Below are 27,153 nucleotides of genomic sequence, written 5' to 3' on the forward strand. Positions count from 1 at the left end.
TCGCATACCTTCCTATCTCGGTGATTTATCTCTGTTGGAGATTTTCGACCTCTCAAACAATAAGTTTAGTGTTGAAGTTCCAACTTCTCTTACTATAATTCAAAGCCTGATAGAATTGGATCTCTCTGACAATCTGCTTTCTGGAGTGCTTCCAAATTTTCCTTCGTTTGTCAGAGTCATAACCACTGGAAATAAGGATCTCATCATCTCAAATTCAAGCACTGAAACTATCCCAATGAAAGGAAAACAAAATATTTTACGCATTATTATGGTTATGATTGTGGCTTTTGTTGGAGGCTTCATTGTTTCAGTCTCAGCGGCTGCAGTTATTCAATAGTGCTTGAATCAGGGGAAAAGCAACCGCCAAAATGCAAGGAGACATGCTTTCCACTCCAACAGACTTCTCCCTGAAAACTCATTGAGAGATTGAGAAGGTTCCAGCACTGGCGATACGCCAGAAACCTAAGCTAACAAATGAAAAATATGATGAATATGTTCACATGTAAAGGTAGAAACAATCCAATAAAAGCAATTTTGCTCTTTTTCACGGGATATTTAGTGTATTGAAAGCTCCAGCTACACCGCTTCTTGTACCACATTTCCAAATCATTAACTCTTGGTGGATATTTTCAATTAAAGAGAATAAATAATTGTACCTTGGCATAAATGAGCCAATCACGTTGTACCTCTTTGTAGAAAATACTCGTTCTAGTGCAATGCCCGTCAATGAGAAATCGAGGAAGAAGACCTAACCTAAGAGTATGGTTGGAATCCGATATTCAGAAAACCTTTTTAATCTACCAAGTACGCTGTTGATTTTAAGGATTAAAAATAACAAAATGTTTCAAAATGTTAAAACTGTATATATATTCACACATACACACATACCTGCATGCATGCGTACATACATAAATACATACATATATATACACACGCGTGCATACATACAAATATACATATACGTACATATATACATACTTCCAAAGCCTCTATTCTCAAACAAACAATCTTCCAAAACTTCCAAGCTCTTGATTAGCTAAATCATCAATTAGATAACAAATAATATACGTCCATCATGCAGGACCAAGCCTGGCCTGTCTGCCACTTATCAGTTAAAACACAACAATGGGAACAGAGGAAGCAATGCTCTTCAACGGTATTCAAAACTCCAAGCATCAAAAGGGGTGGTATACTTGTCCCAGAGTATCGGTGGGAGAGAAATTCCCGCGGTGCACAACGCGTGCACAATGAATTTCTCATCGGTGGAAACCAACTTCCAAGACTCAAAAAATTCCAGGCTCAAAAAGTCCATTAAAAGTTGGGCCAAGCGAAAGACACTTTCGGGAGAAAGACATCTATTTTTTTTTTTTTTTTTTTTGTATAAAAACCAGTATTGTTGCAGCCAACTCCTGTCGTGCCCATCGTCCAAGAAGAATACCTACAAAAAAAGTCTGCACTGATCGAATTATATCCGGCAGAGATCCTCTGATACTTAAGTCAATGGAGAGTAGTGAACAGTAGATAAACTTTTCAGAGAGACAGAGTATCAGTCCAAAAGTCTCTTACCTAATGGTGTTCATTTACCTTCTTTTATAGACGAGTTGTTGGTAACCGTTTGTAATAGTTAGACACATGGGTCCCGCTTATTTCAGCATTATGTGATCATGGGGTGAGTGATTATACCCACCACTAATCATGTTGTAGTCATTATGTATTTTCTGCGTTGGCGGTTTCTGATATACCGACTCTATATCGGCAGTCTGAATGTGTCGACTGTATGTCGGTAATTGTAGAAGCCCGAATGACTATCGTTTAACAACTCTGATATGCCGATGGTCATCAGTTTGAAGTCAGTTGAGTCGCCATAGTCGAGGAATTTACTGGGGAGGTTGAGATTAGTCAACTATTGGTCGGCCAACCGATTGGTAGTCAGTGATTTGTGCTTATCAAGCCGAGTGAAAGTCGGATGATGTTGAAATTGAGATGGTACTTCTTCTGCGATATAGTTTTGATGGCTCGTCATCCATAATCGGTAGATATCCGATTGGCCGACTGTGAGTCGGGGGAGTCAGTTGAATTATCCCAACAGTTGCCCCCCTCTCCCAAGTTCAAAGTGGCCTGATATGTGGATTGTAACATAGTCTGACACGTTGGATGAAGAGAGTTGTCATATGCTATCTTGAGCCCCAGTTAGACTGTAGACATTAATGATTTCTTCGAAAAATAAAGTATTTTCAGCCATCTTATCGTTTCAATAATCGTGAGACCATCATTGGGGTGTCGGTTCGAAAAGATAGTTTGCATTTGAAGAATCCGATCAATTTGATTCTGATTAGTCGATTCTGGCCACGTATCCAGATATCATTGGCTCTGAGCCATTCACATGGATAGAGGTGAGGTGGCATGATCTGGAGGTAGGTGCATCGAACCATCCGATCGATGATCGATTTTGACATAACCACGTATCGAAATCTGAAGCGATCTTGATTTGAATAACTTCATCCTGACCGTTGAAAGATTCTATATATATAATATCACTTTCATTTGGATCTTCCATTTCTGCATTTGTCATTTCCTCCATAACAGAAGGCTCCGTCTTGGGTGCTGAGAGCTTCAGGATTTTTCAAAGTCTTCTTTATATTTTTCACATCATTTTCTAGCTCCAGCTACACCGCTTCTTGTACCACATTTCCAAATCATTAACTCTTGGTGGATATTTTCAATTAAAGAGAATAAGTAATTGTACCTTGGCATAAATGAGCCATCACGTTGTACCTCTTTGTAGAAAATACTCGTTCTAGTGCAATGCCCGTCAATGAGAAATCGAGGAAGAAGACCTAACCTAAGAGTATGGTTGGAATCCGATATTCAGAAAACCTTTTTAATCTACCAAATACGCTGTTGATTTTAAGGATTAAAAATAACAAAATGTTTCAAAATGTTAAAACTGTATATATATTCACACATACACACATACCTGCATGCATGCGTACATACATAAATACATACATATATATATACATGCGCACGCATACATACAAATATACATATATGTACATATATACATACTTCCAAAGCCTCTATTCTCAAACAAACAATCTTCCAAAACTTCCAATCTCTAGATTAGCTAAATCATCAATTAGATAACAAATAATATACGTCCATCATGCAGGACCAAGCCTGGCCTGTCTGCCACTTATCAGTTAAAACACAACAATGGGAACAGAGGAAGCAATGCTCTTCAATGGTACTCAAAACTCCAAGCATCAAAAGGGGCGGTATACTTGTCCCAGAGTATCGGTGGGAGAGATTCCCGCGGTGCACAACGCGTGCACAATGAATTTCTCATCGGTGGAAGCCAACTTCCAAGACTCCAAAAATTCCAGGCTCAAAAAGTCCATTAAAAGTTGGGCCAAGCGAAAGACACTTTCAGGAGAAAGACATCTATTTTTTTTTTGTATAAAAACCAGTATTATTGCGGCCAACTTCTTTTGCACCCATCGTCGGAAAAGAATATCTGAAAAAAAAATCTGCACTGATCGAAATTATATCCGGCAGAGACCCTCTAATACTTAAGTCAATGGAGAGTAGTGAACAGTAGATAAACTTTTCAGAGAGACAGAGTATCAGTCCAAAAGTCTCTTACCTAATGGTGTTCATTTACCTCCTTTTATAGATAAGTTGTTGATAATCGTTTGTAACGGTTAGACACATGGGTCCCGCTTATTTCGGCATTATATAATCATGGGGTGAGTGGTTATACCCACCACTAATCATGTTGTAGTCATTATGTATTTTCTGCGTTGGCGGTTTCTGATATACCGACTCTACATCGGCAGTCTGAATGTGTCGACTGTATGTCGATAATTGTAGAAGCCTGAATGACCATCGTTTAACAACTCTGATATGCCGATAGTCATCAGTTTGAAGTCAGTTGAGTCGCCATAGTCGAGGAATTTGTCAGGGAGGTTGAGATTAGTCGACTATTGGTCGGCCAACCGATTGGTAGTCAGTGATTTGTGCTCATCAGGCCGAGTGAAAGTCGGATGATATTGAAATTGAGATGGTACTTCTTCTGCGATATAGTTTTGATGGCTTGTCGTCCAAAACCGGTAGATATCCGATTGGCAGACTGTGAGTCGGGGGAGTCAGTTAAATTATCTCAATAGTTGCCCCCTCTCCCAAGTTCAAAGTGGCCAGATATGTGGATTGTAACGTGGTCTGACACGTTGGACGAAGAGAGTTGTCATGTGCTATCTCGAGCCCCGATTCGACTGTAGACATTAATGATTTCTTTGAAAAATGAAATATTTCCAGCCGCTTTGTCGTTTTGATAACCGTGAGACCATCATTGGGGTGTCGGTTCGAAAAGATAGTTTGCATTTGAAGAATCCGATCAATTTGATTCTGATTAGTCGATTCCGGCCACGTGTTCAGATATCATTGGTCTGAGCCATTCACATGGATAGAGATGAGGTGGCGTGATCTGGAGGTAGGTGCATCGAACCGTCCGATCGATGATCGATTTTGACATAACTACGTATCAAAATCTGGAGCGGTCTTGATTTGAATAACTTCATCCTAACCGTTGAAAGGTTCTATATATATAATATCACTTTCATTTGGATCTTCCATTTCTGCATTTGTCATTTCCTCCATAACAGAAGGCTCCATCTTGGGTGCTGAGAGTTTCAAGATTTTTCAAAGTCTTCTTTATATTTTTCACATCATTTTCTAGCTCTGGGTTGAGTTTTCATTCCTCTTTCTTCTAGGGTTTCCTTCTTCTTCTACCATTTTTAATGGCAAGTAGGGGTAGGAAAGGGAGGGTTTCAACTTCTCGAGATAGTCGACCGAAAAATCTGGTTGATGATTTTCTTTCGGATCCGGAGACAGAAGTTTCTTTCTTATCCGAATCCAATATTGATCGACTCCAGGAACAATATCATATTCTGAAGCAATTTCAGCTCTTCGCTCTTGGTCCGGATGGTCGGATGAACTCTTCTCCTTCAGGTTAGGTAGCATTTTATATGGAGGACCTTCAGGCCGGTCTTTACTTTCTAATTCCTGAGTTTGTATAGAATCTCCTTGACTACTATTATCTTTGCCCTGCTTAATTAGCCCCAAACTCCATTCGGTTAATTATCAATTTTGCTTTGTTGTGTCATCTGATCCTGACCAACCCTCATCCTTCTCTTTTCTGAGCTTTCTTTTTTCTTTCGTCCCCATTCGAAAGCCAAGGACTAGTGGTTCTTTAACCCGAGGAAGGGTTTATCTTTTATTTTCGATCTTTCATCGTCTATTCATGGGTGGAAGAATCAATTTTTCTTTGTCTCTTTTTCATCATCTTGGGGCTTTCCTTCATCCTGGAGCAATTCAAGAATCGGCCCTAATGAATATAATCGGATCGATATTATTGATCGAAAAGATTTTCTCTGACTAAAGGACATGAAAGTCCTAGCACAGTGAGAGCTAACGATGGAGCAAGCTCCCTATGATGTCGGACTTAGTTTGATGACCTTTTTAGGTATAACTGTTACGCCCCGAACCCAACACCCAGGTCGGATACGTGATGGCCGCACACTCCTTAGAGCAAGCCCTAAAGAATATGCAAGGCCAAAATAAATCATTACAACCTTATCAACCATAATATTTAATTTCAATAATAATTCATAAAACTTGCATAATTACAATTAACATTCCTTCAATCCTCTGATCAGGTATCAACGGTACTCTATCTATGCATCCGCTCACTCACAAATCCATACCATAGCCAACCATGGACATCTTGTAACTCTGAGAAGAAAAAAAAAATGAAGGGGTGTGAGCTTTACAGCCCAGTAAGAATTTCCATATCACACCAATATAATAATATAATATGAAAATAATGATAGGCAATATCACATAAAAGTCGATGTTCACTGTCCAGAATACTGCAAACATTTATAGATTATCTGTTTTATCAAAAGAGATGCATCATCATATGTTAAATAAGTGAAACAATTTTATTCAACGATTGTTTCATATCTTATCATTCTATTTTCTTCTATTATCACATCATCTTTAATCCTTTCTTTTTGGCTTTAGCTTAAGCTTTGGCTTTAGCTTTGGACTACCAAGATCATGCGACGATCTTTTATTCGGATCGATTTCTGTGATCTTCCTCGGATCGAAATATTCATGATCTTTCTCAGATCAAAGTGGCCATGATCTTTCTCGGATCAAATCATTCATGATCTTTCTCGGATCAGATTCTTCATGATTTTTCTCGGATCATATTCTTCCACACATAAGCCTGTGGGGGTTGTCCCAGGCATAAGCTCCTGGCAAGTTATTCCACATGACAAGGCCAGTCCAAATCATATTTCTCTTTCTTTTTATTTTCATGAAATTAAAATATTTGACTTCATTAATCAATTCAAATTTTGTAATGTAATAAGTATGTCATACCCATATAATCATGCCATCAATTGCTGATACATATGTATTGATATAACATACTCATGCTCAAAATCACATAAATAACAATGTCTCAGATATAACAAATTCATCAATCTCAAATCTAACGATGCAAAATCAAAGAGATAAAATCAACGGTAAAATAACATATATAATGATGATCATGTACAGGGATTCTTACCTTTACCGGTGACTGATCCAAATACAGAAATCAATGTTCTTCTTTGATTTATAAATTTCTCTAACAAGATATTCCACTCGATATCTTATGCAGACAATCGTATCTCTTCATGACCCTGATCAAATATAAAAATCATATATAGAGAAAATTATTGATAATCGATCCACAGATCGAGGACCTCTCTTCGGATTAACCAAAATTAGGACTTGTCTATGTATCAGAATCCTCCACTGATCCATAAGACTTCTAGAGAGAAAAAATCCATGAAGAGAGAAAATTCTAGAGAGAGAAAGTAGAGAGAGAAAGTGGAGAGAGAGAAATCTTCGTATCCTTTAGATGAGGCAATCATGGTCGAGACCATCAGAGGTCCTATCAGGGTGACTTAATATGAATCAAGTGTTACAATTTCAAATAGGATCGGCTGGGATCAGATCTACCGCATGAATTTCGGAGCAATCTCAAATCATCATATTTTTATTTCAAAATTTATCCTAGGGTCTGTGATGAAATCAGAGAGAGAGTAGAAAAATTCTAGAGAGATAAAATCCACAAAAAGAGAGAAAGATCTAGAGAGAGAAAATAGAGAGAGAATATAGAGAGAGAATTGGAGAGAGAAGATAGAGAGAGGAGAGAGAGAAAATTTTTCTCTCTTCTTCTTCTTTTTATTTTTTTTTATTTTTATTTTTCTCTTTCTCTTTTTCTTTTTTTTTCTTTTCTTTTTCTTTTTCCTTTTTCTTTTCTTTTTCTTTTTCCTTTTTCTTTTCTTTTCTTTTCTTCTTCTTCCTTCTTTTCTTTTCTTCCTGTGGCTTATTTTTGATCGAAACAGGGGATCTTTGATCCCCTCCCTGGTTGGCCAGCCGGTGGTGCAACCGGCGTGGAGATGGTCAGCGGCCGAAGGAGAGGTGATCCGACAGCAAGAGGCGGCCAAACCGGTGGTCGGCGGTGACCACCGGCGATGGAAAATGGCAAAAAGAAGGATTTCTTCCGTAACAAAATCCGGCGACTCCGATCGCCGGCGAGCATGCACATCGGCACGGGAAGGAAGGGGAGGAGGCTTACCTCCGTCGCCGGCGAAGCTTTTCCGGTGAGAAATTGGACGTCACAGTGATGGGTCTCCGTGAGAAATTTTCGGCGATTGCCACCATTTTGCCCCGGGATTTTCGATGGAAAGGAGAGAGGAGGGATCTCCTCCTTAAATAGGGCCGAAGGGAGCTTGTCTCTGACTCCGATTGGGAGCCGTTGAACGGAGGAAGAAGACTCCCTTCAGGAGTCTTCTCCCCTATTTCTTTCCTTTTTTTTTTTTTTTTGGTTTGGGCTGTGGCTGATTTTGGGCCGGAGTGTTACAATAACATAGTCGATCATTTTGCTTTTCATTTATTTTTGAACTCTATAATTGAACTTTTGCTTTTTGATTGCAGCTATGCCTCTGACAGCACAAATCTCAGCCGTCGACGTTCGCCAAAATGCTGTCAAGAAGAGAGCAGCGACCAACGTTGGACTATCCCGAATGACAAAAAAGAGTCAGATTGATTCAGAGTCGGTACCGGTGAGAGAGCCTGACATTCCGTCAGTGATGGTTCCTGACATTGAGCCAGTGATTGCATTGTCGGCTCCAACAACTCTTCTTCCTGTTGAAGTGCCGTTGATTGGGATGGAGCCGATGAGAGATGGGGATGTCACGGTCAACATGCCAGTTGCAGTGGCTGAGACGATGTCGATCTTGGTTCCGACAGTGGGGGTTCAAGCCTAGTATATAGTCGCGGTCAAACCAGAACCATCTGTTGCCATGCAAACCATTCCTCCAATGCCTTTAGCTAGAACGATGTGGTCTCGAGCACCGTCAAGCTCCGATTTCATGGTGGCTTCGAGCGAACGACCGCTAACTGGAGAGAGGAGAAAGACATCGGCCACTTCTACCAATAATGGATCGTCGATGGGTCTCCCCACTCTCTTCGACATTCGAATTTCTGTCAGTGTGTTGGTCTTGGCCACTCTGATGCTAGCCAAGCGGCTCATCGAGACTGCTCTTCTCTTGACTGATAGGGAGAATAGGAAAGATCGGATCGTGTTCGAGATATTTTTCTCCTTTTATCCGACGATACTCGGCATAAGTTGATGATACTTCTTTCTTTCTTTTTTTTTAATTTGACTTATCTTTCTTTCTTTTCAGTTGGCACATGACATGCATGCGTTTGGAAAGCGAATATCGAAAAATTATCAAGCTTCATCGAGTATGGGCGAACGAAACTGTAGCTGCAAATGCTGAGAAAGCTGCCACTGCTGAGCAACTCTAGATGGCAACCAAACAGGAGTGGAAACTTCAAAAGGAGATCTCCTACGCAAAAGCCGAACTGGAGTTGACTAGAGCCGAATTGGAGTCGGTTTAACAAAATCAAGTCTCTTGATTCTCGAATTAAAAGCAAGAAGCACACAATCAATCAACTTTGGAGGAAAAGGGACGGGTGTATTGAAGAGTTAGAGCATGAGCGCGGGAGGCATCAGGCCACAAAGAAAAAGTTGGCACTAGCCGATGTAGAGTCGGCATCTGCTAGAGAAGAAGCAGAGTTGGTAAAGAATGCTTTGAATCTGGCCATCGAGAATTTTAGAGAATCACGTGAGTATGAGGATGAAATTCTCGAGGATGGATTCATCTCCTATTACATCGAGTACGAAGACGGCAAGGATACAGTCAGAAAATTATATTTGGACTTGGATCTGAGCAGCATTGTCCCTCCAAGTTTGGGAGAAGAGTTTGTCGAAGAGACTGCTGAGGAGACTGCACCAATTGAAATCACACCGACTGCACCAAAATCTACTCAAGCCATTCAAGCTGTACCAGAGCCAGCTGCTGCATGCCAAGGGCCACAAAATTAAAGCTGCAGTGGTTACCAACACAGTTGAAGAAGAAGCCGACTGATGATTGATGTAATATCTTTTTTTTTATATTTTTTGTAATCAGATAGTCTAATTTTATAATCAGATCTTGGATCCAATTTTATAATCTTTTTTCATTAAATGAAAAAAAAAATTCTAAGTATGAAATCCCTTCTCAATTTTGTTGTGTTGTCGACGTCGTTGAATATCAATCGGATTACCAACTATCAATCGGTGTGTTGAATATCAATCAATAGTCGTAGTAGAGTTTGTCTACTAGTCGGATGTTAGCTGACTTAGCTTTTAGATAAATTTTTTTTTAGATATTTAATAGACGGTGGTAAGCTGAATATCCTTCGACGACCAGAGTCAAGTCGATATATTTCTTACTCGATCGAAATCGAGTCGACATAAAATTTCACTTAGCTAAAGTCAAGTCGGTATAAGTAGTCATTTGATCTAAGTCAATTTTTACAGTGAAAAATCAAGATGTAGTCGGTACAAATTGGCCGACTATCTATCGGTCTGATGCCATTTTTGTAGCTAACTTGTAGATAACTGAAAATTTTAAGAAGATCCAGAATTTCAATATTTTATTCTGAATATGTCGTACATACGAACAACTTTATTGATAGTATATCTTTAAATTATCGACATTCCAAGTCCAAGAAATAGTTACTCTATCGAGAGTTTCTAGTTGATACACACCCAGATGAAGTGTTTCGGTCACCTTGTAAGGTCCTTCCCAGTTTGAAGATAATTTTTCTTGGTCTAGAGGCTTTGAAACTTCTGCCTTTCTTAAGATCAGATCTCCTGGATGGAAGACCTTCGACTTGACCTTTGCATTGTTGTACCGGGATACTCTCTACCGAGCCGCTGCCATCTGAACTTGAGCTTATTATCAAACTTCTAGGAGTAAATCTTGATTGGCTCTCCGACATTCAGAATTACTCGATTCATTGTATTATTTGACTCTTACTAATGGCAATCTGATCTCGAGTGGGATTACTGCCTTTCTTCTATAGGCCAAGTTGAATGGTATTCTCCTGTCGATATACGAAGAGTTATCCGAGATGTCTACAAGATTGGATATAATTCTTTCATTCAGAGGTCTTTAGCTTCATTCAATCTGTTCTTGAGACCATGTAGAATTATTTGATTTGTCGCTTTCACTTCACCATTAGATTGTGGATGGCCGACTGAGGTGAGCTTGTGCATAATATAAAATTTTACATAAAACTCTTTAAAATTTTGATTGTCAAATTATCGATCATTGTCAGTGATAATAGTGTGTGGTAGATCAAATCTATATATGATTGATTTCTAAATGAAGTCTTCCATCTTACTTTTAATGATTTGTGCCAAGAGTTCAGCTTCTACTCACTTGATGAAATAATCAATGGTAACCACTATAAACTTTCTCTGACCAGATGTCGGAAGAAAGGGATTGAGTATATCGATTCCCCATTACATGAAGGACCAAGGTGCAATAATTGATGTCCGCTGGCTGGCTAGTTGATGTTATATGTTGGCATACTTCTGATATGATTTACATCTTCGGACAAGTTCAACTATATCTTTCTTCATGGTGGGCCAATAATATCTTTGTCGTAAGACTTTATAGGCCAATAATTTGCCCTCCAATTGATTTCTACAAATCTCTTCATGAACTTCTCGGAGTACATAGTCGGCATCTGTAGGTCTCAGACACTTCAGTAAGAGAAGAGAGAATGACCTCTTATAGAGTTGTCCATTCATCAAAATATATTGTGAGGCCATCCATCTTAGTCGTTTGGCCTCTAAAGGATTTGCAGATAGAGTTCCATCAGTCAAATATTGGATGATCGGATCCATCTAACTCGGTTTGTTATTGATTTGTAGCACTTCTTCAACTTTATCAATACTCGACTGTACATTCAAGATATTTAATGAACGTTCGATCGAGCAAGCTGAATGAAATAGTTACGAGTCGAGAAAGTGCATCAACTCGAGCATTCTCTGCTCTTGAGATGTGAGAGATCTTAAAATATTTTGGAGTTGATGTAAGATCTTTTACTTTCTGAAGATACTTTATTATAATAGGGTCACGGGCTTCAAACTCGCCCTTGACCTGTCCGATAATTAGTTGTGAGTCGGTGAAGACCTTCAAGTTGTCAATATCAAGTTCTTTAATAATTTTCAAGCTGGCTAAAAGAGCTTCATACTCAGCTTGATTATTTGAGATTTTAAATTAAATCAAAGGACATATTCAGTCATGATCTCTTCAAAATTGATGAGAATGGGGCTGGCTCCACTACCTTATGAGTTGGATGCTCCATCAATATGTACCACCCACACCGATACTAAGTTGGCCTTAGGAGTTTTAATTTACTTCGATTTGCCGTCAAGTTCATCTTCAGAATTATCATCGAATACGGTGCACTCGACGGTAAAGTCGACCAAAATTTATGCCTTCATTGACGGTCATGGGTGATATTGAATATCAAACTCACTGAGTTTTATTGCCCACTTTACCATTCGATCAGAAGTATTACATCGGTACAATATTGCCTTCAACGATTGATTTGTTAAGATAACTATTGGATTTGCCTGGAAGTATGGTCGAAGTCATTGTGATGATATAATCAGAGCATAGATCATCTTTTTTATTTTTGAGTATCACACTTCAGCATTGTAAAGTACTTTACTGGTGTAATAAATCGACCATTGAATTCAATTTTTGTCTTCCTGGATAAGTACTAAACTAACCATCTCTGTCGAAGTTGTCAGATAGAGATACAATATTTCTCCCACTTTTGATACTACCGCTCTCAAGGCATTGAGTCTTGATCGTCTAAGTATGGCATTGTAAGCCGAAGAAACTCAGACGATCGTGAATGTTAAGAGAATGATACTTTATTATGGATCTGTGTCTGCAGTTAGTGGGAGAGTAATTTTTTCTTCTACGATAACTGCATCTCCAGTGAAACTAACTAATGACATCAAGATTCTTCTGAGTCGATCAGTCGATAGTCGCATTCGAAAGAAAATCGAGTAAAAAAGAACATCAGTCGAATTTTTATTATCAACTAAAATTTTTTTATATCATAATTTGCTATCATCGTCGAAATGATGATAGGATCATCATGGAGAGTCTGTATTCTTCAAACATCATCTTTCAAAAAAGAGATGATATTGTCGAGTCGTTGCTTCTTTGCTGACTCTTCTTCAGAAGTTGCCCTCCAATCCTTCGATCACCCGAAGATCATGTTGATAACTTCCATCATTGATTGATTATCGATCGTCTCCTCAGATTGTGGCTGAGGCTGTCAATCGGTGGGAGGTTGAGTCAGACGATATCCTCAAAATTTTTTGAGGTAGCTACATCGAATTCGGACCTCTATCTCATCCCTGAACTAAATACATTGATCGGTATCATAACCGTGGTCACGATGAAATCGATAATATTTCTTCTTATCACAGCTCCTTGGTGGTGCTTTCATCGATGGAGGATGTCGAAGATACTCCTCTTTTTGGATTTTTATCAGGATCTACACATGAGGAGTAGAAAGAGAAGTATAGGAGTCATACCTACTATCATAATTATTCGATCTTAGACTCTATCGATGGGATGAAGCTCCTTTATTAGTTATCGACCGACTTGATTCGGTCGGAACTCCATCTTTCTTTTATTTTTTTTTCTGACTTTTTTTTTCTGTCTGACATTGGTTAGAAATACCTTCGTTCGCACAAATATACTTGTATGCGTACTTCAAAAATTTAATATAGATTTGAGGGAGAGTCTTGTTTAGAGAATAAATAAATCTAGATCCTCTCAGACCTCTTTTCATGTTTGAGATGGCCATATCTTCATTGAGATCTCTGACCTCAAGTGTGGTCATGTTAAAGCGAGCCACGAAGTCTTTTAATATCTCTGTCTCACCTTGCTTGATGGAGAAGAGACTGTCTGACGTTCATGTCATCTTTCGGCTAGTACTGAAATGGATCACAAATGAATGCTCCAGCTGCTCAAAAAAATAATGCTCCCTGATTAGAGCTCAGAACATCAGGCTTGAGCAGCCTTCCAAATAGTAGCCAGAAAGCCAACGCATAGAAGGGTATCAGTTGTCCCCTGGATCATCATGAGAGCTTTATAACCCTCTAAATAATCAATTGGATCAGTGGAGCCATCATATGGCTTCATCTGTGGCATCTTGAACTGAGACAAAATCGGCTCATCCAAAATCCACTGAAAGAGAGGTTGAGTAATGTGGAAGTTGAGGTCATTGGAGGATTTTTGACTTTCCACCTGGAGTCGAATAAGTTAACAGTCGATCTTCTTGAATTTACACTCGTAGTCATCGAGCCACCATTATTGAAAAAATTTAGAGGTAGAATCCCCTGAAGAACTTGAGGATGAAGAAGTTGAGGGTGCGCATGGTCTCTTTTCTTTCTTGATACTATGTACACAGGAAGGAGAGGAAGATCATCGTGAATAATGAGCGGCATGATGAGAATATCAAAAAAATGATTGCTTGACATGATGAGAATGTCGAGATGATCGTTGTTCTAGAGATAGAAAGGATGAGTGTCGTGAAGGATGGCGGCTGTGCCTAAATGCACTGAATGTGCCATCGACTCCTCCACCAGTGACTGCTGCTACTGCTATTGTGTCTATTATTGTTGAAGGCTGTGTACCACCTCCATTAGTACCTTCATTTGCTACATCAAAACAGTAATTTGTACATCCGTAGTAACTACAAGATGTGAAGATCTGGACTCTACCATTAAAGGTGGAAGAGGAAGATCTTTCTGACGGAAAGATTGTCTTGCAGATCCTGTGAAATTATTTTGAGCTCTAATTTTTATCATGATTTCTTGTTATCTTCTCCTACCTGGCATATCAATCTATTGCAACCAATCTCCTGCTGCATCCATCGTCGAAGAAGAACACCAATAAAAGAAGTCCGTACTGATCAGAAATATATCCGACGAAGTCCCTTCGATGCTCAAGTCAAGAAAAAGTGGTGAACAGCAGATAAAATTTTTAAAGAGATAGAGCATCAGCCCAAAAGTCTCTTACCTAATGATGTTCATTTATCTTCTTTTATTGATGAGTTGTTGGTAATCGTTTGTAATGATTCGACACATGGATCTTGCTTATTTCGATACTACATGATCGTGGGGTGGGTGGTTATACCCATCACTGATCATGTTGTGGTTATTATACACTTTCTGTACTGACGATTTCTGGTATACTGACTCTATATCGACAGTCTGCATGTGTCGACTATATGTCGGTAGATATAGAAGTCCGAATGACCATCGATCGCTAACTCTGATATATCGATGGTCATCGATTTGAAGTCAGTTGAGTCATCATAGTTAAGGTGTTTATCGAGAAGATTAAGAATAGCCGACTATTGATTGACCAACCGATTGATAGTCAGTGGTTTGTGCTTATTAGGCCAATTGAAAGTCAGATGATGTTGAAATTAAGACGATACTTGTTCTGTGATATAGTTTTGATGGCTTGTCGTTCATAACTGATAGATATCCGATTGGCCGACTGTGAGTTAGAGAAGTCAGTTGAATTATCCCAATAGGTATATTCAAACAAATCTATTGTAAATACAACCAAGAGAATTAGAAAACAAAATATCCCTAAGGGGTGCCAAGATTGTCCTTCCCCCTACCCAAATAGACCATCCAGAATGGTCAACGATATAGGTAGCCACCCAATCAGCAGCAGTATTTGCCTCTTGATAGACATGCCTAACGATACACACCCGACAACCAGATAATAATACAAATATATCCTTCAAAAGAGGGTAAGCATAGTCATCGCGAGTACAACCCTGAATTCAAGTCACCACCACGATTGAGTTATTTTCAATGATAAGATGGTCAACCCCCAAGACTCACCTAGCATGCAAAATCTCAACCCAAGCAGCTCGCAAGTCCAACTTAGGAACTATGGGTGCAAAGAGATGGCTTCTCCCAGCAGCAATCAATCTGGAATCGTGATCACGGATCACAAAACTAGCCCTACCCTATCCATGCCATATGGCACCATGGAAGTTGATCTTTAGATACCTCGGAGGAGGGGGCTCCAAAGTGATAAACATCCATTGGGTTGCTGCGCAAGCAGGATGGGAATCCTATATCTCTGAGGGTCTAGAGGTCACATCCATCATCCTTGTAGTCAGAATACGGCCTCTTTCTATAATAATCCTTATTGCGGTACTCCTAGACTCAAACACCAGGTTGTTCCTAGCAAGCCAAATGTGATGGGCCATATACACTGCCCAAGAACCTCCCTCATCATGGTCCGGTCCTCCATCACATCATCGTAAGTACTTCAGAAATGCCCTGTCTGGCTCTTGAATACAAAATCAGGATGTGCTTCACCGCCTCATTCTCCAGATCACACTATGGGCAGGTCGACAGGATATTCATATCTCGACCCCTCAGAATGGTCTTCATGGAAGTCAGCCCCAAGCCACCTTCCAAAGAAAGAGGCTCATCTATGGATGTACCCCCATCCTCCAAATCTATCTGGCATCCATCTACCTTGTTGGTCCGCTCCAATATAAGCGATAAAGATCTATCATCACCGCTCTTTAAGAACAAAAATATTTCCAAACCCTTACATCTATACTATTATGAATCGGAGCTGGAAGGGCTAGAACCCGCTCCCCCAACTACCCCCCAAAGAGATGGGCAACTGCCATAGGATCTCTGAGGAGGTCACAAACCTCATGGAGTCCATCACCTCATGACTGATGAAAGTCGGCCACCGACTGAGATGAAGGTCATCGACCCACTGATCACACAGGAGCCTCACCGATTGACCATCACCAACTAGCCATCATGTCTAGGATATCACCTTCGGAGCATATGCACAAATCTCCCTCCATAAGAAAGAAGCACCTTGACTAGCACGAATCTCCCTATCCACAGTCCATATCCCATATCCGGACCTCATCATCGTACTCTAAAGGCTCTTCGGATCCAGAAGAAATTTAGCCGTGTCGTACAATGAGGGCTTTCTGTCTAGTAGTTAGAGACTGAAGCCCGATGCCTTCATCCCTCAATGGCTGATACACCACCTCCAACACCACCAACCCCGCCTCTCAACCTCGAGCCCTACAAAAAGTTTCAAAAAAACTACTCCATTCTCCCCTCCAATGTCCTGGGTAGAACAATATTTGAAAGCAGATAAATTGGGATGGAGTTGAGAACAGATCTCACCAAAGTAACCCTCCCCATCATAGAAAGGGCACAAGCTTGCTAACCCTTGAGCCACCCCCGAATCATCATCTCCAAACCACAATTAGCTTTCCTCAACCGACAGTCAAAAATCAAAACACCGAGGTATTGCAGTGTCCCACTATGCTCCCGAATCCTCAGACTCTCACTAATCCCATGATGAATTTGGGAATGCATCTTAGGGCTAAAGATGACAGCAGATTTGGAGAGGTTTATCTTCTGATTAGATGCCTCATAGTACTCCTCCAGGATCCTCTTGAACCTAGTCTGTTCTTTGCCATGACCCGATCCACTAGAATACAATTATATGCAAAGAGTATGTGCGAGATTGGCTAGGCTCGAGAGGCTGATGCATAAGGATCGAGCATCAGACCCTGGGCCGCAACATGCAAAGCTCATGAAAGAACATTAGCACATATAATGAAAAGATAAAAAGATAGGGGATAACCTTGTCGTAGCCCAACCATGGAGTGGAAGAACGTCGACGGGGTCCCATTGATGACAATAGAAAAGGAGGGGCTTTGGATGCACTCCAATATCCAACCAATCTAGAGAGGATGGAAGCCTAAGGCCTTGAGAGCTCCTAAAAAATCCCAACTCATCTAATCGTAGGTCTGTTCCATATCAAGTTTGACCACCATGAGACTGTGGTGAATGAGGGCACGTTGAAGATCATGCATAAATTCCTAGATAATGAGAATATTATCGGATATATTACAACCTCTAATGAAAGCTGCCTGTTTCAGACAAATCAATTGGGGAAGATAAGGCTTCATCCTGATTACCATCAACTTTGCACAAACTTTGTATAAGATTGTGCAAAGACTAATCAATCTAAAGTGGCTTGGCTCTATAGCATCTTATTTCTTTGGTATCAAAGTGATGAAGGTATGCTTCCATATGTCTGGCATGTGGCCGGCGATAAAGAACTCCTGCAAAGCTGCCACCACCTTCGAGCGAATGATAGGCCAATATCTCTTATAGAATAGGGGAAACCATCAGATCCTGGGGCTTTGTCCTCGGCCATAGACCATACTGCTCTCTGCACCTCCTCCTCTGTCACCTCGCGAAGAAGGTCTTGTTCTCCTATTTAGTAATCAAGCTATTAAGAGGAGGAAAGTGGCTACCCAATCCTCTCCCAGCTTCGTCGTCCAACGAGATTTGAAGAACCACTCCACCTCCTGTCTAATCTAATCCCCGTCTGTCAGCCACTGTCCCCTGGTATCCTTGATCACTCAGATTTGATTCCTATACCTCCCAATGATGGTGGACTGGTGGAAGAACCTCATATTCTGATCCCCCTCCTTAATCCACTGCACTTTGGATTTCTACCTCCAAAAAATTTTTTGCCACCTAAGAAAGGAGTGGTGGGTAGAGAGCAAACCCCAAAGGTCCACCAACTCCCCCTCAACAAGACAGCCATTCCGACGCACTCCTGGAGCTCAACAATGGAAGCTCAACCACCTCAAGTCTCTTGAAAATATCTCCTACCTCGGTCCTGTTCCACCTCATCAGACGTCACCTCGTTAGCTCAAGCCACCAGATCATCCGATATCTAGCATCACCACAAACCGGTAGCCTTCACACCTCCCATACTATGTCTGAAGACTGAGGATAGGAGAGTCAGAACTTCTCAAATCTGAATGGGCTCTGATGGGAGGGAGACATGTCTGTGATCAGCAAAAGCGGGCAATGGTCCGAGATAATCCTCAGTAGATGATGAATTTGATGGCCTGTATATCGCTAGATCCAACTAGTCATGGCCAAAACTCTGTCAATCCTCTCCTAAACTCCCCCCCCCCAATCGATTGTTACACTTGGTGAACCTGGGTCCAATAAATCCAAAATCCACAAGGCCACAAAACTATATGAAAATCTTGAATTCTTTGGAGCCCACATCATCCACAAAAGGTCTACACCTCTCTTCTCATGAGAACCAATCATACAACTGAAATCATCAGCAATACTCATAGGAAGATTCTGATCAATCACAATCATCACCTCCTATCAAAGAAATTTTTTATCTCTATACTCAGTACTAGCATACACTTCGGAGAAGAGCCCAGTGAAGCCATCCATTTCCGTAATAACAATAACAAGTTTCTCTCTCTCTCAAATCCCAGGTAACTTTCAGTCCATTCTAAACATCTAGGAATCGAAAACTATTTTAAAGTTTGGAGACTTGGCCAGTCAAGTTAGTCAAGTCTGGCCCCAAGGAAACATCCACACGTTTTTCGCTTCTCTTCCCATTCCTTTCAATTCCCCAATTTGGGATTGCTTGTGGTGGTAGAATTTTTGAAAGTAAGCTTTTACCGTAAAGATGTTAACAAAAAAATTTACTTGTTATTTGATAACTATATTTTTAAAATATCATAAAATTTTAAAATCTATTTGGCAACAAAAAAATACTATAAGTATGAGAAAATAATAATAAATTATATATAATGTAACAATCATAGTAGTATGATATGATATAATATAATATAATATAATGTAATATAATATTATATGATAGCATAATAATATAAAATAATATAATAATATACTACTATGCCATTATAACAATATAATACAATATAATGTATTTGTTATCAGTTAATAGTTATAATATAATATTTTCATATGAAGTATTATAATTATTTTATATTAATATATTACTATATAGTATAATATTATTAAAATATGAATTGAATATTATTATTTTAATATATTACATAATATATTTTATTATTTTACTCATTCAAACAATCTTTCAACATGTTTTTGAAAATGCTTTTGGAGTGAGGCCAGGGGTATATCTCCCATGTAATAAAAGCAGTCACCTTCTTTGGTACAAATCCACTATTAAACCATCTAGTGATCACTTTGATATTTATATCGACAAATGGATGATCTTATGCAGAGTATTTTAAAATCTATATGTTGGATGATCCAACAATAGATCTGTGCCAAAAAGAAGAAGAAGAAGATGATGATGATGATGATGATGATGAATCCTTCTTTCGTGTCAAAGATATGGCCCCTATATTATAAAAAAATATTTTAAATTAAAATTATTTTCAATAAAAATTTTATATTTTTTTAGATCTTTTTCATAAAATATTTATCTAAATCTCATAAATATTTTTTTTTTCGGATTCAAGGGAGCACTTTTGGCATTCTGATGAGAAAATATTTTTTACAGTGAGGATACAATGTTAAATTTATCACAATTCAATAAAAATATCTATATTTTACTGAATACTGTATATTTTATTAATTCTTATGAATGATGTCTCATATTAGGCATCGATTTTTTATTTTTAATTGGGTTGCGATAATTTTGAGGTGATTGGTTCCTACCTGGTCTTTCTCTCAGTGTTTTTGTCCATACGTACATTGTCTCCATTCAGAGTACAAAGGGGTTTTTTGTTTTTTAAATAAATAAAAACTTTGCAATCGAGGTGACGGCAGCTTTCTTCACAAGATAGCTAGCTTCAGATACGATGGAGTTGGAACCCAAAAGAGGTAGCTTAAGCTCTTCTGTCACAACAAAGCCAGGAGAAATGGAGAGGTATGCTCATATCTTCTTCCCTCTTTCATTCCTCTTCTTGTGCTGTTTGTTAGGATTTGACACCTCGAGATTCAGCCCACATTGAGCCCACAACGAGGTTCGCGACAAAAAATAAAGTCCAACGAGATCAAGATCACCCAAAACGGAGTTCGGATAGAGGAGAAACGAGCTTTTGAAGTCGGCATGAGATCCGAGGCGGTGGAGGACCGTCGGCAGTCGGTGGCGGGCGGTAGTGGCGCGGCCACAGACGACTGCATGCAGGATGCGCGACCCAGGCCCGCAGCCCAGACGGACAGGTGGCCCAGCCAGGCGGGCAGGCCCGCGTGCAGGCGCAAGCCGGCCCAAGCCCAGGCACCCTGCCTGGGCCCTGTTCTCTGATCCACCATGGACTGGGCAGTCCATGGGTGGGCCTGTGGATCACATGGGCGTTTCTCACACATTTCTCATGGTCCACGATACTATTTCATGGACCGAAGTACGATCAGAGGGCCCAGGTGACTTTGATCTTGATCCGACGGTCTGAGATATTTTTTGGGTTGATCAAGGAGTCCTAATCATGGTCTAAGTCGTGATTAAGGCCTATAAAAGGCCCTGTACATGGAACAGAGGTAGTGTGGTTCGGTTTTTTGCATCATACAGAGCCGTACGAAACTTAAAAGAAAAAGAGGCGGAAGCGTTGAGAGAGAAGGAGCATGAGGCTCCTGGACAGCGATCGCCAGGCACTTTAGGGGTTCAGGGGGTCTTCCAAGAGAGAGAGAGTTTTTTAGAGGAAAATTTCTACAGAGAGAGAATTGGGTGTACAAGAGTTGAGGGTGAGGTCTCCTCTTGTAAATTTTTTTTTTCATAGTGAAGTTTGCATGCCCCATGGAAGCGAGCCCTTTTGTGGCTGATCCACGTATTTTGATTGTTTTTATTTTGTTTCTTCTTTCTTCCTGCTGCATCACGTGGTAATGAAAAGATCTTGGAAGATGGTGTCCAGGCCAGACATCCACTCAATAAGTGGTATCAGAGCAAGATGGTACAAAGATGCAGATTGCAGCGATGGTGAGCAAGACTGAAGATGGAGAAGACAGGAATAATCAAGATAGAGATCAACAAGTTTGATGGTAAGAGCAATTTCTCCTTGTGGCAGGCAAGGGTGAAGGACGTGCTAATCCAACAGGGTTGATCGATGCTCTCTTGTGCGATGAAAAGTCGACCACCATGGAGGTGTGGGATTGGAAATGGCTACAGATGCAGACGGTAAGTACCATCGCATATACCTGACGGATGAGGTGGTGATCCATGTGCTGAGCGAGACTTCCCCGATGGTGCTGTGGTCGAAGCTCGAGGAGTTGTACATGGCGAAGTCTCTCACCAACACTCTTTTCCTCTGGAGGCAGTTCTACCAACTGGGATGACTGAGGGACAGAGCATGCAGGAGCATCTCAGCCACTTTCAGAAGATCCTTACTGACCTCCTCAGCGTTGGCGAGAATGTTGAGGAGAAGACCAGGGTGCTGGTTTTGCTGGCGTCGCTTCCCCCTTCGTACGAGTCCTTGGTGACTGCTCTTCTAGTGGGAAGAGCACCATCAAGATGGACGAGGTCACCACGGCGATACTTCAGAATGAGGTTCTCAGGAGGAAGAATCCAGCTTCGAGCTCAGGTGGCGATAACTCAGCTTTGGTGGCTTCTGGAGGACCAGAAGGCGGTAGACAGAGTGACAGGAGATCACAACGAGGGCGGTCCAAGTCCAAGAGGGACTTGAGCAAAACAGGTGTTACGGTGTGAGGAGTTGGGGCATCTAGCTAGAGATTGCCCTCAACTCAAAAATCAGACGGTGGCTGCTGTGGCGACGGTCGGCAGCAATTCAGATGGAGATGTCTGGAGATATCTGACAGGTATCTACTTCTTCCCAGTAGTGGATATTAGATTCTGTATGCCCCTATCATGTATGTTGCAGAGAGGAGCAGTTTGACTCCTGAAGAACAGTGAGGCACTGTATATCTGTCGAATGGATCGAGCTGTGGATCAGAGGCATTGGGACGGTCAGTTGGAGGACATATGACGGTGCAGTGAGGAGATTGGGGAGTCGATACATATCCGATTTCAGACAGAATCTTATCTCACTTAGTAGACTGGATTCGAGAGGCTACAGGACGGTAGCTAGTGGAGAAATCCTGAGGGTGCTACGTGCGATAGGATTATGCTGGAGGGAAGAAGGGGAGCAGAGGACATTATTATCAGACAAGGAGTCCAGTACGAAGTGGAGCTTCGGGAGCCAGGGGAGCCCAGAGTGAGGTGGAGCTCCAGGAGGCGGATTGGGCACGAGACAGGAGACTCGGGAGGATGAGAGGCAACGTCGCAAGGTGAGATTCCTATTGCCGCAGGATGATGCCCCGAGCAGGTCTCAGGTCAGGAGGAGCACAGCATACGATGGAGATGGGATCGAATAGCCTGGCTCGACTCCCATATTTGCCCATCCATGATCAGCAGGTGATTGCCCCAGAGCATGGGGGCGAGGAGATCCAGAAGCTCTCGAAGTTTGGAGGAGGCGAATATCGAGTCGAGGTGGAGATTGTTAGGATTTGATACCTCAAGATTCAGCCCACATTGAGCCCACAGTGAGGTTCGCGGCAAAAAATAGAGTCCAACGAGACCAAAATCATCCGAAACAGAGCTCGGATGGAGAAGATATGAGCTTTTGAAGTTGGCACGAGATCCGAGGCGGCGGAGGACCGCCGGTGGCCGGCGGCGGGCGGCAGCTCCTTGGATTTATCTTATAATTCCTTATACTGAGACGTGGATTCCGGGCTGGAAAAGCTCACAAGATTGAAACTTTTGAATCTTTCCTTCAATTTCTTCAACGGTACCATCCCAGCTCGAGTTGGTGGTGCAACAGTTCCGAACTTGGAGGTTCTGGTGCTCTCCGTCAATCGTTTTCACGGCGAAATCCCCGAACGGATTTTTGACTATGAGAACCTCACGTCGCTGGATCTCTGTGAAAATAAGCTAACTGGGTCTATTCCGGATGGGATCGCGAGGCTTTCCAAGTTGGAAGTTCTCCGCCTTTCTTTCAGTCTTCTCAATGGGAGAATCCAAAAAGTAGTATGGCAATGATCAAGACCCTGTCTCAGTTCACTGCCAACCAGAACTATTTCAGTGGCTCGATTCCTCGTGGAATTACTACTCATGTGAGTGTTTTGGACCTCAGCTTATAATAGTCTCACCGGGGAGATCCCATCAGACCTCCTGTCGCCGCCGAATTTAGAGTTTGTGGATCTCTCCAGCAATCTCCTTGAAGGACCCATATCTGGGAATTGGTCACAAAGGCTCTATCGTCTGCAACTTGGCGGTAACAAACTCAATGGAAGCATTCCATCAACAATTGGGAAGCTTTCCAATTTGACATATCTAGAGTTGAATGACAATGTATTGAGTGGAGAGATTTCATCTGGGCTGGGGAATTGTACAAAACTGATGCTGTTGGATCTATCTTCCAATCAGTTTCAAGGGAATTTGACAAAGGCATTGGGTTACCTTGAACAACTAGTGGTCTTGAAGCTTCAAGACAACCAACTTAGTGGAGAAATACCCGATGAACTCCTGAAGTTTCGGAATTTGAGCACTCTTGATCTCAGCCAGAACTTGCTCACTGGTGAGATACCTCCAGCAGTTTTCAACTTAAAGAAGCTTTCAGTTCTGAATTTACGAAGTGACAGATTCTATGGTGCAATACCTGATAGCATCAGTAGCTTCGAGAATCTGATACAACTGCAGTTGGCAAACAACAAACTGAATGGAACACTACCAAGCATGCCGACGAGCTTGAGGATAGCTCTGAATCTCAGTAGCAACCTCTTCAGTGGATCCATACCTCCATATCTCGGTGCTTTATCTCAGTTGGAGATTCTCGACCTCTCAACTTCTCTTACTAGAATGCCAAGCCTGACAGAATTGGTTCTCTCTGATAATCAGCTTTCTGGAGTGCTTCCAAATATTCCTACATTTGTCAAAGTCATAACCACTGGAAATAAGGATCTCATCATCCCAATTTCAAGCTCTAACACCAGTACATATTCAACTAACACTGAAACTAAGATAAAAGTTTATGACGTCCTTGTTTTGATTGTGGCTTTTGTTGGAGGCTTCTGTCACGCCCCGAACCCAACACCCGGGTCAGATACGTGATGGCCGCACACTCCTTAGAGCAAGCCCTAAAGAATATGCAAGGCCAAATTAAATCATTACAATCTCATCAACCATAATATTTAATTTCAATAATAATTCATAAAACTTGCATAATTACAATTAATATTTCTTCAATCCTCTGATCAGGTATCAATGGTACTCTATCTATGCATCCGCTCACTCACAAATCCATACCATAGCCAACTATGGACATCTTGTAACTCTGAGAAGAAAAAGAAAATGAAGGGGTGTGAGCTTTACGGCCCAGTAAGAATTCCCATATCACACCAATATAATAATATAATCTGAAAATAATGATAGGCAATAACACGTAAAAGTCGATGTTCACTGTCCAAAATACTGCAAACATTTATAGATTATCTGTTTATCAAAAGAGATGCATCATCATATGTTAAATAAGTGAAACAATTTTATTCAACGATTGTTTCATGTCTTATCTTTTCATTTTCTTCTATTATCACATCATCTGTAATCCTTTTCTTTTTCGCTTTAGCTTTAGCTTTGGCTTTGGCTTTGGACTACCAGGATCATGCGACGATCTTTTATTCGGATCGATTTCTGTGATCTTCCTCGGATCGAAATATTCATGATCTTTCTCGGATCAAAGTGGCCATGATCTTTCTCGGATCAAATCATTCATGATCTTTCTCGGATCAGATTCTTCATGATCTTTCTCGGATCATATTCTTCCACACATAAGCCTGTGAGGGTTGTCCCAGGCATAAGCTCCTGGCAAGCTATTCCACATGACAAGACCAGTCCAAACCATAATTCTCTTTCTTTTCATATTCATGAAATTATGATATTTAACTTCATTAATCAATTCATCTTTTGCAGTGAAATAAATATGTCATACACATAATCATGCCATCAATCGCTGATACATTTGTATTGATATAGCATACTCATGCTCAATATCACATAAATAAATAACAATATCTCAAATATAACAAATTCATCGATCTCAAATCCAACGATGCAAAACCAATGAGATAAAACCAACGATAAAATAACATATATAATGATGATCATGTACAGGGATTCTTATCTTTACCGGGGACTGATCCAAGCACAGAAATCAATGTTCTTCTTTGATTTATAAATTTCTTTAATAAGATATTCCACTCGATATCTTATACAGACAATCGTATCTCTTCATGACCCTGATCAAATATAAAAATCATATATAGAGAAAATTACCGATAATCGATCCTAAAAACACAGATCGAGGACCTCTCCTAGGATTAATCAAAATTAGGATTTATCTAATTATCTAGATCCTCCACTGATCCATAAGACTTCTAGAGAGAGAAAATCCATGAAGAGAGAGAAAATTCTAGAGAGAGAAAGTGGAGAGAGAAAGTGGAGAGAGAATCTTCGTATTCTTTCGATGAGGCAATCATGATCGAGATCATCAAAGGTCCTATCAAGGTGACTCAATATGAACCAAGTGTTACAAATTTCGAATAGGATCAGACTGGGATCAGATCTACCGCACGAATTTCGGAGCAACCTCAGATCATCTTATTTTTATTTCAAATTTATCCTAGGGTCTGTGATGTAATCAGAGAGAGAGTAGAAAGATTCTAGAGAGATAAAATTCACAAAAAGAGAGAAAGATCTAGAGAGAGAAAATAGAGAGAGAATCTAGAGAGAGAAACTGGAGAGAGAAGATAGAGAGAGGAGAGAGAGAAAATTTTTCTCTCTTCTTCTTCTTTTTATTTTATTTTATTTATTTTTATTTTTATTTTTCTCTTTCTCTCTTTTCCTTTTTTTTATTATTTTTTTTCTTTTCTTTTTTTTTTCCCTTTTTCTTTTCTTTTTCTTTTTCCTTTTTCTTTTCTTTTCTTTTCTTCTTCTTCTTCTTCCTTCTTCTTTTCTTCCCGCGGCCACCCTTGGCTGAAACAGGGGAGGACCGTGAGGTCCCCCCCCTCGGTGGCTCGAGCTCCGGTGGCTTGGCCGGAGATCCGACAACGACCGGCGATGGGGTTCGGCCGACGGTGGCCAGCAGCGGACGGCCGACGGCAGGGTTCGGCCGGAGAGAATCAAGAAGAGATCGGAAAACAGGGGGATTTTTTCGTGACTGATTTTCGGCAAAAACGGTGGCCGGCGGTGAGGCTTTGGGCCAGGAGAGAAAGGGAAGAGGGAGAGGAAGAAGGGGAGGGGCTTACCTTGCTGCGGCGGTTGAGAAGAGCTCCGGCGAACCTCTTTTTCCCATCTAAGAACCCGCGGATCCTCTTGGAAAAAAAAATCTCTCAAATTTCTTAAAAATCTCTCCAAAACCAATTGCAGAGACATAAGGGAGGGAAGGAGGGTTTTATAGAGGTGATTTCCTACCCCTAATCGGACTCTATCCATCCGATTTTGCCGGAGACGGGAAGGAAGAAGACTCCGGCTAGGAGTCTTCCTCCTCTGTTTTTTTATTTATTTTTTTTTTAAATCTGGGTTGTTACATCACTGTTTCAGTCTCAGCGGGTGCAGTTATCCAAAAGTGCTTGAAGCACGGGAAAAGCAACCGCCAAAATGCAAGGAGACATGCTTTCCACTCCAACAGACTTTTCCCTGAAAACTCCATTGAGAAATTGAGAAGGTTCCAGCACTGGCAATACTCCAGAAACCTCAGCTAAGAAATGAAAAGTATGATATA

The 27,153-nt window shown here is 40.8% G+C and overlaps 1 pseudogene; it reads left to right on the forward strand.

Moving 5' to 3' along the window:
- Nucleotides 1-21,538: 21,538 nt before the first annotated feature.
- Nucleotides 21,539-27,153, forward strand: LOC140851457 (uncharacterized; annotated as a pseudogene).

Source organism: Elaeis guineensis, chromosome 9 (assembly GCF_000442705.2).
Source record: "Elaeis guineensis isolate ETL-2024a chromosome 9, EG11, whole genome shotgun sequence".
Classification (NCBI taxonomy): Eukaryota; Viridiplantae; Streptophyta; class Magnoliopsida; order Arecales; family Arecaceae; genus Elaeis; species Elaeis guineensis.